General features: G+C 38.0%; 1 long non-coding RNA gene across 1 annotated transcript in view; it reads right to left on the bottom strand.

The window, feature by feature from the left end:
- Positions 1-12,100, bottom strand: part of LOC123387770 — a 206,265-nt gene that overhangs the window by 30,435 nt on the left and 163,730 nt on the right. The window contains exon 4 of the long non-coding RNA XR_006602266.1: positions 4,042-4,139. This is a non-coding gene — a long non-coding RNA (uncharacterized LOC123387770). The remainder of the gene's footprint in view (positions 1-4,041; positions 4,140-12,100) is intronic.

Genomic DNA, 12,100 nt, shown 5'->3' with positions numbered 1-12,100 from the left:
TGATAGCAAAAATACATCATATCTAAGGTAGACCTCTACCACATTCTCTTTCTATCACACTACCTTTTTTAATTTTCTTTAAAGTTCAAATTGCTACCTAAAATTATTTTTTTATTTTTCTGTTGTCTCCCACAACAACAAGAAAAACTCTGACAACAGGGACTTCGCCTGTACTGCTTCTTGCTGTAACGCTTGTGCCTGGAGCAATGCCTGGCATAGAACTGAATGCTCAATAAATATTTGTAAATATTTATATTACAATATTAAATATTTACATTAAATTTACTATAGATGGACAGTTGCAACTAGGATAGATGAAGTTAACTAAGAAGAAGATGTTGCTGGAACAGTTTCTACATGAGGAAATTAGAAGGGCACCTGGGTGGCTCAGTTGGTTAAGCGTCTGCCTTCTGTTCAGGTCATGATCCCAGAGTCCTGTGATGGAGCCCGCATTGGGCTCTCCAATCAGTGGGAGTCTACTTGTCCCTCTGCATCTGCCCTTCCTCCTGCTCATTCTCTCTCTCTCTTTCTCAAATAAATAAATAAAATCTTTAAAACTTATTAAGGAAATAAACAAACAAATAAATAAACAAACAACTGCTGAGGGAAGTCAGAGAAGATATGACTTGTTTTGATAAAATCTTCACATGATCATGTCCAGCAGGAGAGTGGGGATTGTTTTCTTCCTAGTTTATTGTTCGATTAACTGTTATCTCATAAAGGATATTATCACTTTAAACTTTCTATTGAGGCAGAATATAAAATTTTTTTTAAAGATTTTATTTATTTATTTGACAGACAGAGATCACAAGTAGGCAGAGAAGCAGGCAGAGAGAGAGGAAGAAGCAGGATCCCTGCTGAGCAGAGAGCCCGATGCAGGGCTCAATCCCAGGACCCTGGGATCATGACCCGAGCCAAAGGCAGAGGCTTTAACCCACTGAGCCACCCAGGTGCCACCTAGAATATTTTTAAAACTATATTTAAAGCACTTTCTAAGGATACAGCTACTAATTAATTAAGTAGGTAAAGAATTCCCTGAGGTATCAGAAATTCATTTTACAAAAATTGCTCAGGAAAAGAAGATGATGAATCTGCTCTATTACTCCACTAGAAATTGAAATTAAAGAGAAAATTTTTGCTCAATTTGAAGCAATACTTTTTTCTAAGTGTGAGGAAAGTTTTTAAAAGAGCATTTTGTTTCCAAAGCAGAGTTCATTTGGGAATTTCTTTACATAAAGAAAGGGTTGTTGGTTTTTTTGCTTTTTTAATATTTTATTTATTTATTTGACACAGAGAGAGAGAGAGAGACAGAGACAGAGACAGGGAGAGAGGGAACACAAGCAGGGGGAATAGGAGAGGGAGAGGCAGGCTTCCTGCTGAGCAGGAAGGACAATGTGGGGCTCAGTCCCAGGGTCCTGGGATCATGACCTGAGCTGAAGGCAGATGCTTAACAACTGAGCCACCCAGGCGCCCCAAAGAAAGAGTTCTTAAAAGAGGAAGTCAGCAAGAGAGAAACATGGGAATATCTTTCCTCCTTCTTCCTAGAAAATACTTGCTGGGAAAGAGGAAAGCAGAAGAGGTCCAAAATTAAGAGATCCAAACACCAGAGTGCCGTGGACACATTGTCTCAGGGCTGTGAATGAGATGTTGAGTAAGCAGCTAAGACCCTTCCTTTAAAGCCAAACAATGACGATAGGAAAATGAAGATCAAAAAGAGAAAAAGAATTAAAGTGAAAAGGAAATAATACAGCTAATGTCACTTTTGATGTGTGTGTAAAATATATATCAGGATGGTGGTAAAATTAAATAAGTCTATTTTCTTCCTTACACTTTTATATATTTTATAATTTTTTTTAAAGATTTAGTTGTTTGTTTTAGAGAGAGAGTGTGAGCAGGTGGAGGGACAGAGGGAGAGAGATAATCTCAAGCTGACTCTATGCGGAGCACAGAGCCCAATGCAGGACTCAGTCCTGCAACCATGAGCTCATGACCTAAGCTGAAACCAAGAGTCAGACACTTAACAGACTGAGCTATTCAGGTGCCCCATCAATGTTGGTTTTATATACATACACACATACATATAATAAATATATATAAATATATATACATGTACATACAAATATATGCATACTTACCTATACATATATATTTATACAAATAAAATACATGTGAACATGTATTTACTATATATATATATTTATATATAAATATATATGCATATATGTAATATCTATGAATATAAACATATATGAATTTTGGGTTTCTATTTGTCTTAAAATTTTTCTTTAAATCACTGTTTTAGATGAATGGATAATAAAGATGTGGTATATATACACAATGGAATACTATGCAGCCATCAAAAAATGAAATGTTGCCATTTGCGACAACGTGGATGAAACTAGAGGGTATTATGCTTAGCGAAATAAGTCAAAGAAAGACAATTATCCTATGATCTCCCTGATATGAGAAAATTGAGAAGCAACGTGGGGGGTTTAGGGGGTAGGAAAAGAATAAATGAAACAAGGTGGGATTGGGAGGGAGACAAACCGTAAGAGACTCTTGATCTCACAAAACAAATTGAGGGCTGCTGGGGGTGGAGGGTAGGGATTGGGTGTTTGGGTTATGGACATTGGGGAGGGTATGTGCTGTGGTGAGTGCTGTGAAGTGTAAGCCTAGGGATTCACAGACCTGTACCCCTGGGGCTAATAATACATTATATGTTAATAAATCACTGTTTTGATCTTGACTCAAAGCTTAGTTTTGTCTGTCTTAACAGAAGATTAGGTAAATTGTTTAGCATAAATGGAACGGATATTCATACTTATATGACTCTGAGTTGAGTCTGAGCAAAAAATACTGTCACTTGATATACAGAGAGATAAGATTCAGATCAACAAGTAAACAGACTTTGGATTCATTTGGATTTTTGTTTGAATCTTTGATTCACCACTTGCAATCTCTAGAAACTGGGAAATTTATTAAGCTATTTATCTCTGAAAGGCAAGTTCTTTACATTCATTCAAGAAATATTATGGAGTACCTTCTTTGCTAGCTTCTGAGACTACAGCTGTGGGCAGGACAGCTAGCCACTGCCCTCATGGAGTTCATAGTTTGTCTGGGGAGAGAGACATTTACAAAGAAGATGATAAGTGAGTGGAGAATCCCCTCAAAAGATTTTTATTTGGGAAATTTCCCTTATAAAGTGGTTAAGAGAATTTTGTAAAATAATTCATACAATGTCACTGGAATTGTGCCTAGTCATACACATTCAATACTTTAGAGTTCTAAGCTCCTCAGCTCCAAAGCAAGTAGGAAGTAGAAACCCCATACCTTCCGTGTTTGAAGAGTTGATGAGGGCTAGTTCTTACCTGCGTATTCTCCATGACAGTTCTGGTGCTTAGATTGGATTGGTAGATGACTGAATTGATCCCTCTTCAGGTTTAAATACAAAATAAACTACGTAACACGTAACTTTGTAGTACTGCCTACTCTTCGTGGGCCAGAAACTGTCTCACCCACTTTTTACAATCCCACGGTGATCACCGCAATACTTAAGAAATTATGGGAAGTGTAGACCAAAGGGAAAACACTAAAATAGTAGGAGAAATAGCTCTCTATCCACACTTCTCACCTGAAAATTATATCATCTCTAAAGGCCAGAATCCTTACTTTCAAATGGGTTTTGAAATTCTTCCCTCACAAAATAGTCAAATGAAATAATGTAAGCGAAAGTGTTCTGAAAACTTTTAAGATACCAGGAACGCATACAGGAAGTTTTATTAAGATATTTTCATGGTTTAACCCCCTGAAGTCTGGCTTTACCTGGCCATCATTTCTCTGAGACTCCTCTCTCTTCAAAGTTACTCATAAAGTTGGTCTTATTAGTTTCTCGAGGTTGATTACATTTGTGATGATGACTCATGCTGATTTGGATATAGAACCCAGGGTATATGTGTAAAAAGAGAAATAGAACAAACTATTTCTTTGGCATGTTCTTTCCTAGTAGAAAAGTCACATGGAAGCCAGTTTATCAGAAGGTACCTTAGTAGGCAAAGAACTAGATCTCTTGTAGTCAACTCCAGTGATCGGAATGTTTAATGACTCCAGGGTGTCTGCTTCCAGGATAAGGAGGCATCTGCCTGTGGAAAAAAAAAAAAAAAAAAAAGGATGTTTATACTGTCTAATCAGGGCACTCATTTCTCTGGCTTGTGTCTGTCTGCTTCTCTCTTGCTGGCCAACATCCTTCTGAATGACACATTCTTTCCTTTGATAAGGTAATGCCTTCAATCAGGTTTCAGTCCTGTCTAACTGGCCTGGGCAGCAACTGTCTCTTATGTAACCCTGCTTTTCCCTGATCCATCAAACCTTAAGTCCTTGTTTTATGGTTTCACTCTCCGTGGCCATCCTATTTCAATTTCTTTGTGTTCTTAGAGGGTCCCTCTTCGTTATCTCATCTTTCACCAACAGTAATAGTCTTCTAATTCATCTCCAGATTTGATGGCACAGGTTAATTCCTGCCTTGCAAATGCCTACCTCCAACTATGGACCAGACTCATGTTCAGTCAGTTTAGGAATGTGGCCAAATCGCAATCAATCAGAGGCTTTTAAGATTTTCAGGGGCATTCTTATAGTAGAGGAGGATAGAATAGCAGTCACTACAATGTCGTACAGAATGCTGCAGATATTTGCCAAATAGTTTACTGCATTTTGGGTTTCTGGATTGATATTTGTATGTACACATATATATAATGTGTATTATATAAACATACATATATATTTATATAATAAATGCAAAGTATATAATATACAAACTATATATTATGTATTATATCTATTATAATACATGTTACATTAGGTTATGTCACAATATATTACACATTGGTTTCTACCATTTCTAAACCTTGTCTTTCTACTATATATTTTTTTAAATATTTTAACACTTTCATTGCATTTGAGGACATTTTCTTTTTCTTTTTTTTTTAAGATTTTTTTTTTAAGATTTATCTAATTGACATACAGAGATCACAAGTGGGCAGAGAGACAAACAGAGAGAGAGGGTGAAGCAGGCTCCCCACCGAGCAGAGAGCCTGATACGAGACTCAATCCCAGGACCCTGAGATCATGACCTGAGCTGAAGGCAGAGGCTTAACCCACTGAGCCACCCAGGGGCCCCACTTTTGAGGACATTTTGAATAAGTATCTTGAATTTGAAGCCTTGGCTAGGTAATCTTTTTGCACTAGAAATCAGAGTTCTCTATAACAACTCCATTGTCAGCTATGGGATTTATCAAAACTATAAATCCCTTCCACACTTTATTTGGTTGTTCATATCTAACAATCTCATTTGCACTGAAACAAATCAAATATAAATATTTAATATACAGTACAAATCAATAAATTTTTCACAGAAGAAAACAACAAAAGACTAATTTTCTACACCATGTCCCCTGCTCATTAGATCTTCAGTAATATTACTCAGGTTATTTCAAAGATAATAACACTTACATACCATTACTCACCTTTTCTCAAATTTTTTGTCTGGCTTCTACAAAGTAGAAACAAGGATGCCTATAGTCAAAATTGTTTTTGTAAACTTTTGATGTTTATTTTGTCCTACATCTTACAAAAATGAATATATGGAGAGGAGGACAGATGTACAATGACAAATGTACATTTAAGTCATTAATGGTTATATGAATTTTGTTTATATGGCTATTTGCTCATATGAGCATTATAAATGATAAGAGAAAATAATTCTGATTCTACGATCTCTTAAAATTCTTCTACTAAATTCATTTTCTTCAAGTATTGGGCTTTTGTTGCTAGCTGCCAAGAAATGTTTAGTCTCCTTATGAAAGCAGCAAAATGGCTTCTCATCATCTCCCCAGCACAGTACCTTTTACATAATAGGTGCTCAATAAAGTCTGTGTAATTGACCTATTGTGTATTAGATATTCAGCAACTAGAGTTGAATTGAATTGAACTGAAATGAATTGAACAGGCTTTTCTCAGACCCATAACAACAACGAAACTAGAATATTTCACCACCATTGAGAAAACTGCTCACAAGATTACATTCTGGAATCCTGACAAATAAAATTTCAGCAACTCTTTATTTAAACACTTCTTAGACAAATTATGTGTTGCACTGTTACTAGGAGTTCTGGCAAGGATCTATCTACAAGTCATGCTGTTCCAAAGCAACTGTGTGTATTTGCCGGCAGTGTGTCATTGTGAAGTGGCTGTAAGGGGCTCTGCAGTTAGTCTGGGCCTCTGGTTTCACCACAGACAGTGATTCAACAGTGACATTGGTTTGCAGAATCAGATGGAAGAATGTATGCTGAATCAGAATTTCAGAAAATAGTGTGGGTTGGTTTTTCCCTTCTGAAGCACAGAGAAAAATTGTTTTCTCCCTCTGTTACAGGATTTCTATAGTATCTCCCTTATCCAGCATTATATCAACTCTACTTGGCAGTTGTGCAAGTCTGTTTAATAAAAATGAGAGATCGCAGTCGTGTTCCTGGGAAACTTCTTCTTAAGCGACTTATTCAGTAAAATAAATTTTAAAAACATTAATAATTGACTTTTTTAAAAAAGGATCTTATTTATTTATCTGAGAGAGAGAAAGTGCAGGGAAGAGGGGCAGAGAGGAAGAGAGAAGTAAGCTCCTGGCTGAGCAGGGAGCCCAATGTGGGGTTCTATCCCAGGACCTGAGATCATGATCTTAGCTGAAGACAGACACTAAACCCACTGAGCTACCCAGGCACCCAAGAATCAACTTTGATTAAAAAAAAAAAAAAAAAAAAGGTAAGAATTTATGTGACTCAAAGGTTTACCAAAATAAGACTATGCTCTTTGTCAAGTAGTATTTTTACTTCTTCCTGACTATGAACCTCTCTCCCTGAAGAGAACTGCCATTGAAAACCACCAGTCCTTGCTATCTACAGAGATCTGAGCTTCATCAGTAAGGACACAGAACTCACTAGACACCACCCCATGCTTCTATCAGGCACACTGAGGCCATGGAAACAGTACCATCTCAGCAGTTTTTCATTCCCAACCCAGTGCATCCTTCCCCAACTTTGCAGAACACTCAAGCCTTGAAGTGTCAAAAGACCCTGGAATGTCATTGATGAAACCTCCATGGAGGGAGTATGATCAACTAAGACACCCAAGGCACACATGCTTCATCTTTAGTCACCAATGACTATTAGGGACGGAGGTTGTGGGGGTCCAGGACCTACCAGGTCCAGGAAAATCACCCTAGAAGAACTTCTTTAAGAAAAATGGCTTAAAGCAAAACAAATCAAATAATTTCACCACTAAGAAAAATGTAAGAAACAAAGTCTAACTGGGTTTGCTATAGAAAAAACAAAAGCCTTGGTGAGGAGACAACCTTCCCTCTTTTGGTTAGAGTAATAATAGGGACTTTGTCTCAAGGAAGAAAAGATGTGGTGGTCTCTTCTGTCCCATGCATAAGTTTAACCCATAAGATATAGGTTAACCAATATTCCAAAGATTACCAATGATGTAATAGATAAACCACCAAAAACTGGTTATCCATAAAAGAAAAAATAAAATTTGATTTCTACCAGTCCCACCAAAATTGGTTCCAGAGAGATTAAAGATCTTAGTATCAGGGGCACCTGGGTGGCTCAGTGGGTTGGGCCTCTGCCTTCAGCTCAGGTCATGATCCCAGGGTCCTGGGATCGAGCCCCGCGAAGCCTGCTTCCTCCTCTCTCTCTGCCTGCCTCTCTGCCTACTTGTGATCTCTGTCAGATAAATAAAGAAAAAATCTTTAAAAAAAAAAAAGGATCTTAGTATCAAAAGTGAACATATTAGTGGGAAATATGGGTGAATTTATTTCTGACCTTAAGAGAGAGAAGGATTTCTTAAAACACAAAATGTGCTAACATGTATGAAATAAAGGGATGAATTTAACTGTCTTAAAATCAAGACCACTTTGCTAATGAGAAGACACATTAAGGAAAATGAAAATTCGTCTTATAAACTGGAAGATACTTTTAATATGTAAATCATAAGAAAAACACACATAACACAATAACAAATGGTCAAATGCACAAACAAGCACTTGAAGATAAAGGAAATATATTACCAATATACATAAGAAGAAAGATTTAGTTTCATGAGATATCTGGAAAATACAAATTGCAACTTAAACAAAATGATAAAAAATGAAAATATTAAACAATGACCAATTGTTGAGAAAAATTTAGATGAATAGGATTGAGAGGTAAAGATTAACTTTCAAAGACCAATCCACTACACACTGATCTTCCAGTTGTGGAGCTGGCCTCCTGCAAAGCACCAGCATTGGACAAATACTTAAGGTGACATCAATTCTAGTTAACCCGAAAGCTTAGACCACAGCACCCTGATTATGCCCCATGATGGACTGGTGATTCTGAAAACATGAATACTCATGTTAGGCAGCAAATTCTGCCATTCACTCACATCATCCTACAGCTACAGGGGATAGATGGGGAACTTAACCTCCTGATCACTGCAGGAGAGAGGTTGATGGTACAATCTACTAAGAAGACACAACCAGTAAGACAGGGCTGACTAAAAGTTCTGCTATGTCACTTTGCTATGTCACTATTTTACTTTGGACTCAAATCACATTGGGAGAGGGGCAGATTAACATCAACTGTAGAGATTAAATTCCTACAACCCAAGAACCAGAATCTTCTGTGGTCTGACATCAACTATGCTAGATTACTGTGACCTACCCCATATGGAGTGGCCAAAGTGGACTTTGCAAGTCAAATTCTGGTTCTCATATTGAGTGGTGAATCCTTAAGTGATTGCTGTACAAATAAGTAACTATGAACAATAAGCAAACAACTAAACAAGTTCATGAGTCATGATGAGGGTGCTTCATGGCCAAAGACGATGATTAATTCAATGCTGTGCCCCTGGGTGCAACACAAAAGGAAAATTGACTTTATATACTTTTAACTTAGGTGGTTTATATAACTCATCTAAAATTCCAATAATAATTTGTGATGTATCTACTTTTTTAGAAAATTATTTATTTATTTATTTGACAGAGAGAGACACAGCAAGATAGGGAACACAAGTAGGGGAGTAGGAGAGGGAGAAGCAACCCCCCTGCTGAGCAGGGAGACTGATGTGGGGCTCCATCCCAGGACCTCTAGACCATGACCTGAGGGGAAGGCAGACGCCCAACCAACTGAGCCACCCAGATACCCCATGTAGCTACTTTTATATCCATATTTTACACAAAATAACAGACTCATAGAGCATAAGTAACAGTCCAACATCTAATAATGGCCCAGCATCTAATAAAAATTAAATATCAGATTTGGATGTAACTCTGATTATGTATTGGTTTGACTAAGCTGCAATGACACTAACTCCCAACTTTAGGTGGCTTAACACAATAGATATTCACTTCTCATACACATGAGGGTCTTAGGTTCATCATTTGAGTTACTGGAGTAGCTCTTCTGTATGTGGTCATCCCGTGGCCTAAACTCCTTCCCCCTGTGGCTCCATAACCCTCTAGATCCTTACCATTATATGTGGGAAAGAACATGAAAGAACACCCTAGGGAGATGTACAGGCCAGGTTTAGAGTGATAGTCATTACCCACTGAAGTTGCATTACAGTAAGTGTCACATGAGCACATTTAACTGTGGGGAAGGCTGGCCAATGTGGGAAGAGTAAATTTGAATGGACAGCCAGTGACTTCCACTACAGTGTCCAAATCTCATGGTCTTCCCAAAGTATTATAAGTTGTTTCCTGTAAAGATAAATGCTGAAGATCAAAAATGACTTTGGACAATCACTTGATAATGGCAGGCCATGAGCAACAAGTTCTGTGATATTTGGGAGCATGTACTCCCTGGGGACCGAGTTTGCTAGAGAATAGAAAACATAACCTAAGAAAAGCTGTGAGGTGCTTCCTTATTATGCTTGAATCCATGGATGCCCACTAACCAGCTGCATTATGCAGAGAACTAGTCACCCTGGATTTGGTAACTTGTAGAAGAAACTACACTGATGTGGTATGTGTGTGAGCATTGGAATGAATAGAGGGAGATAATGAGAAACAGAAATAATCATAACATTGAAAATCAGTATATGTTGATTGTCATCTAAGACCACCTTTCCTGGGAATTGCTTCACCAAATATAGAATTTTTCTTTTCTTTTTTTTTTTTTTTTAGTTTTGGCCAGATAGTCAATTAGAGTCTAATGCATTCAAGAATTATCAATATTAAATAAGTTCTTAAAAATTAAGACTTCTAAAAAGAAAAGGCTTCTCAAACAATTTCTGCAGCCTAAGTTGCTGGGAGACAGTAGCAGATATTGTCCAGCTAAGCATGTACATGTCCTACTAACCCAATGAGTTATCTGCTTTCTTACTGTTCTAAATAATAATAGTAACTATTTGTTAAGCAAAAACTGTATGCTAAGAGCTTTATATACACTGCACCATTTAACCATAATGATGTCATCTGGTAGTATTAGGATTTGTAATTTTCAGATGCAGACACTGAATTTAGAAAGGTTAACTCCCTGAAATCACAGAGTTAGGAAGAAGTACATCAGGACTATAATGCAGATGTCTCTCATTCCAGCCCCCCTTTATTCCTCCCCATCATGATAAGCAGCCAAAAGTCTAGCTCTGAGTCTGTAATGTTATCCACAGTGTATTGGAAAGAATAACAGTTTCCTTATCTTGATGCAAGTTTTTCTACTGGGAAGGCTAAGCTGGTACTATATATGGTGAGTATAGATAATATCCTTGCATTTTGTATCTCAAGATTGTTCTAATTATCTACCCAGTTCTGGCCCACCCAAGAAACAGGGTCCCTGACAGCTGCATTGAAAATAGAAAAGATTGAGATATTCTCTTGGTTTAGTCCTTATGGAAACAGCCATTTATCCCTAGGCTCCATCAGTTTAGAATTTTAAATGTATTTTTCTCAACATGGGACTTGAATTCACTGACCCTGAGATCCAGACCTGGGCTGAGATCAAGAATCAAACACTCGGAGCGCCTGGGTGGCCCAGTGGGCTAAGCCTCTGCCTTCAGCTCTCAGGTCATGATCTTGGGGTCCTGGGATGGAGCCCTGCTTCGGGCTCCCTGCTTTGCGGGGATCCTGCTTTCTCTATCCCCCTGCCTCCCCTGCCTGCCTCTCTGCCTACTTGTGATCTCTCTCTCTCTGTGCCAAATAAATAAAATATTAAAAAAAAAAAAAGAATCAGACACTCAACCAACTGAACCACCTAGGCACCCCGAAGAGTATGTGTTTCTAATAATATAGGATATTTTCTTTTTTTTTTAATTTTTAATTTTTTATAAACATATATTTTTATCCCCAGGGGTACAGGTCTGTGAATCACCAGATTTACACACTTCACAGCACTCACCAAAGCACATACCCTCCCCAATGTCCATAATCCCACCCCCTTCTCCCAAACCCCCTCCCCCCAGCAACCCTCAGTTTGTTTTGTGAGATTAAGAGTCACTTGTGATTTGTCTCCCTCCCAATCCCATCTTGTTTCATTTATTCTTCTCCTACCCACTTAAGCCCCCATGTTGCATCACCACTTCCTCATATCAGGGAGATCATATGATAGTTGTCTTTCTCTGCTTGACTTATTTCGCTAAGCATGATACGCTCTAGTTCCATCCATGATGACACTCAAGTTATATCCTTCAGGATGAATAATTTCCTTAGTAGCATGGCTGCTCTTGACAGGAAATCCGTTTTACATATACTGTGTAATATGAAATTGAATGGATTGTTCTCATTTCCTTAGAATTGACTAAGTGCTGATGGTGAAAACGTGACATTTTTAAATGAATGAAAATTATCATATGGTTTCACTTACTTGTGGAGCATAACAAATTCATGGAGGACATTGAGAGAAGGAGAGGAGAAGTGAGTTGGGGGAAATCAGAGGGGTAGACAAACCATGAGAGACTGTGGACTCTGAGAAGCAAACTGAGGGTTTTGGAGGTGAAGGAGGTGGAGGTTGGGCAAGCCTTGTGGTGGGTATTAAGGAGGGCATGGAGCACTAGGTGCAGTGCATAAACAATG

Source organism: Mustela putorius, unplaced genomic scaffold, assembly GCF_011764305.1.
Source record: "Mustela putorius furo isolate JIRA1106 unplaced genomic scaffold, ASM1176430v1.1 tig00003859_pilon_pilon_pilon, whole genome shotgun sequence".
In the NCBI taxonomy this organism is placed as follows: Eukaryota; Metazoa; Chordata; class Mammalia; order Carnivora; family Mustelidae; genus Mustela; species Mustela putorius.
Note: the sequence above shows the minus strand (reverse complement) of the source record. Positions and strands in the feature narration are given on the sequence as shown.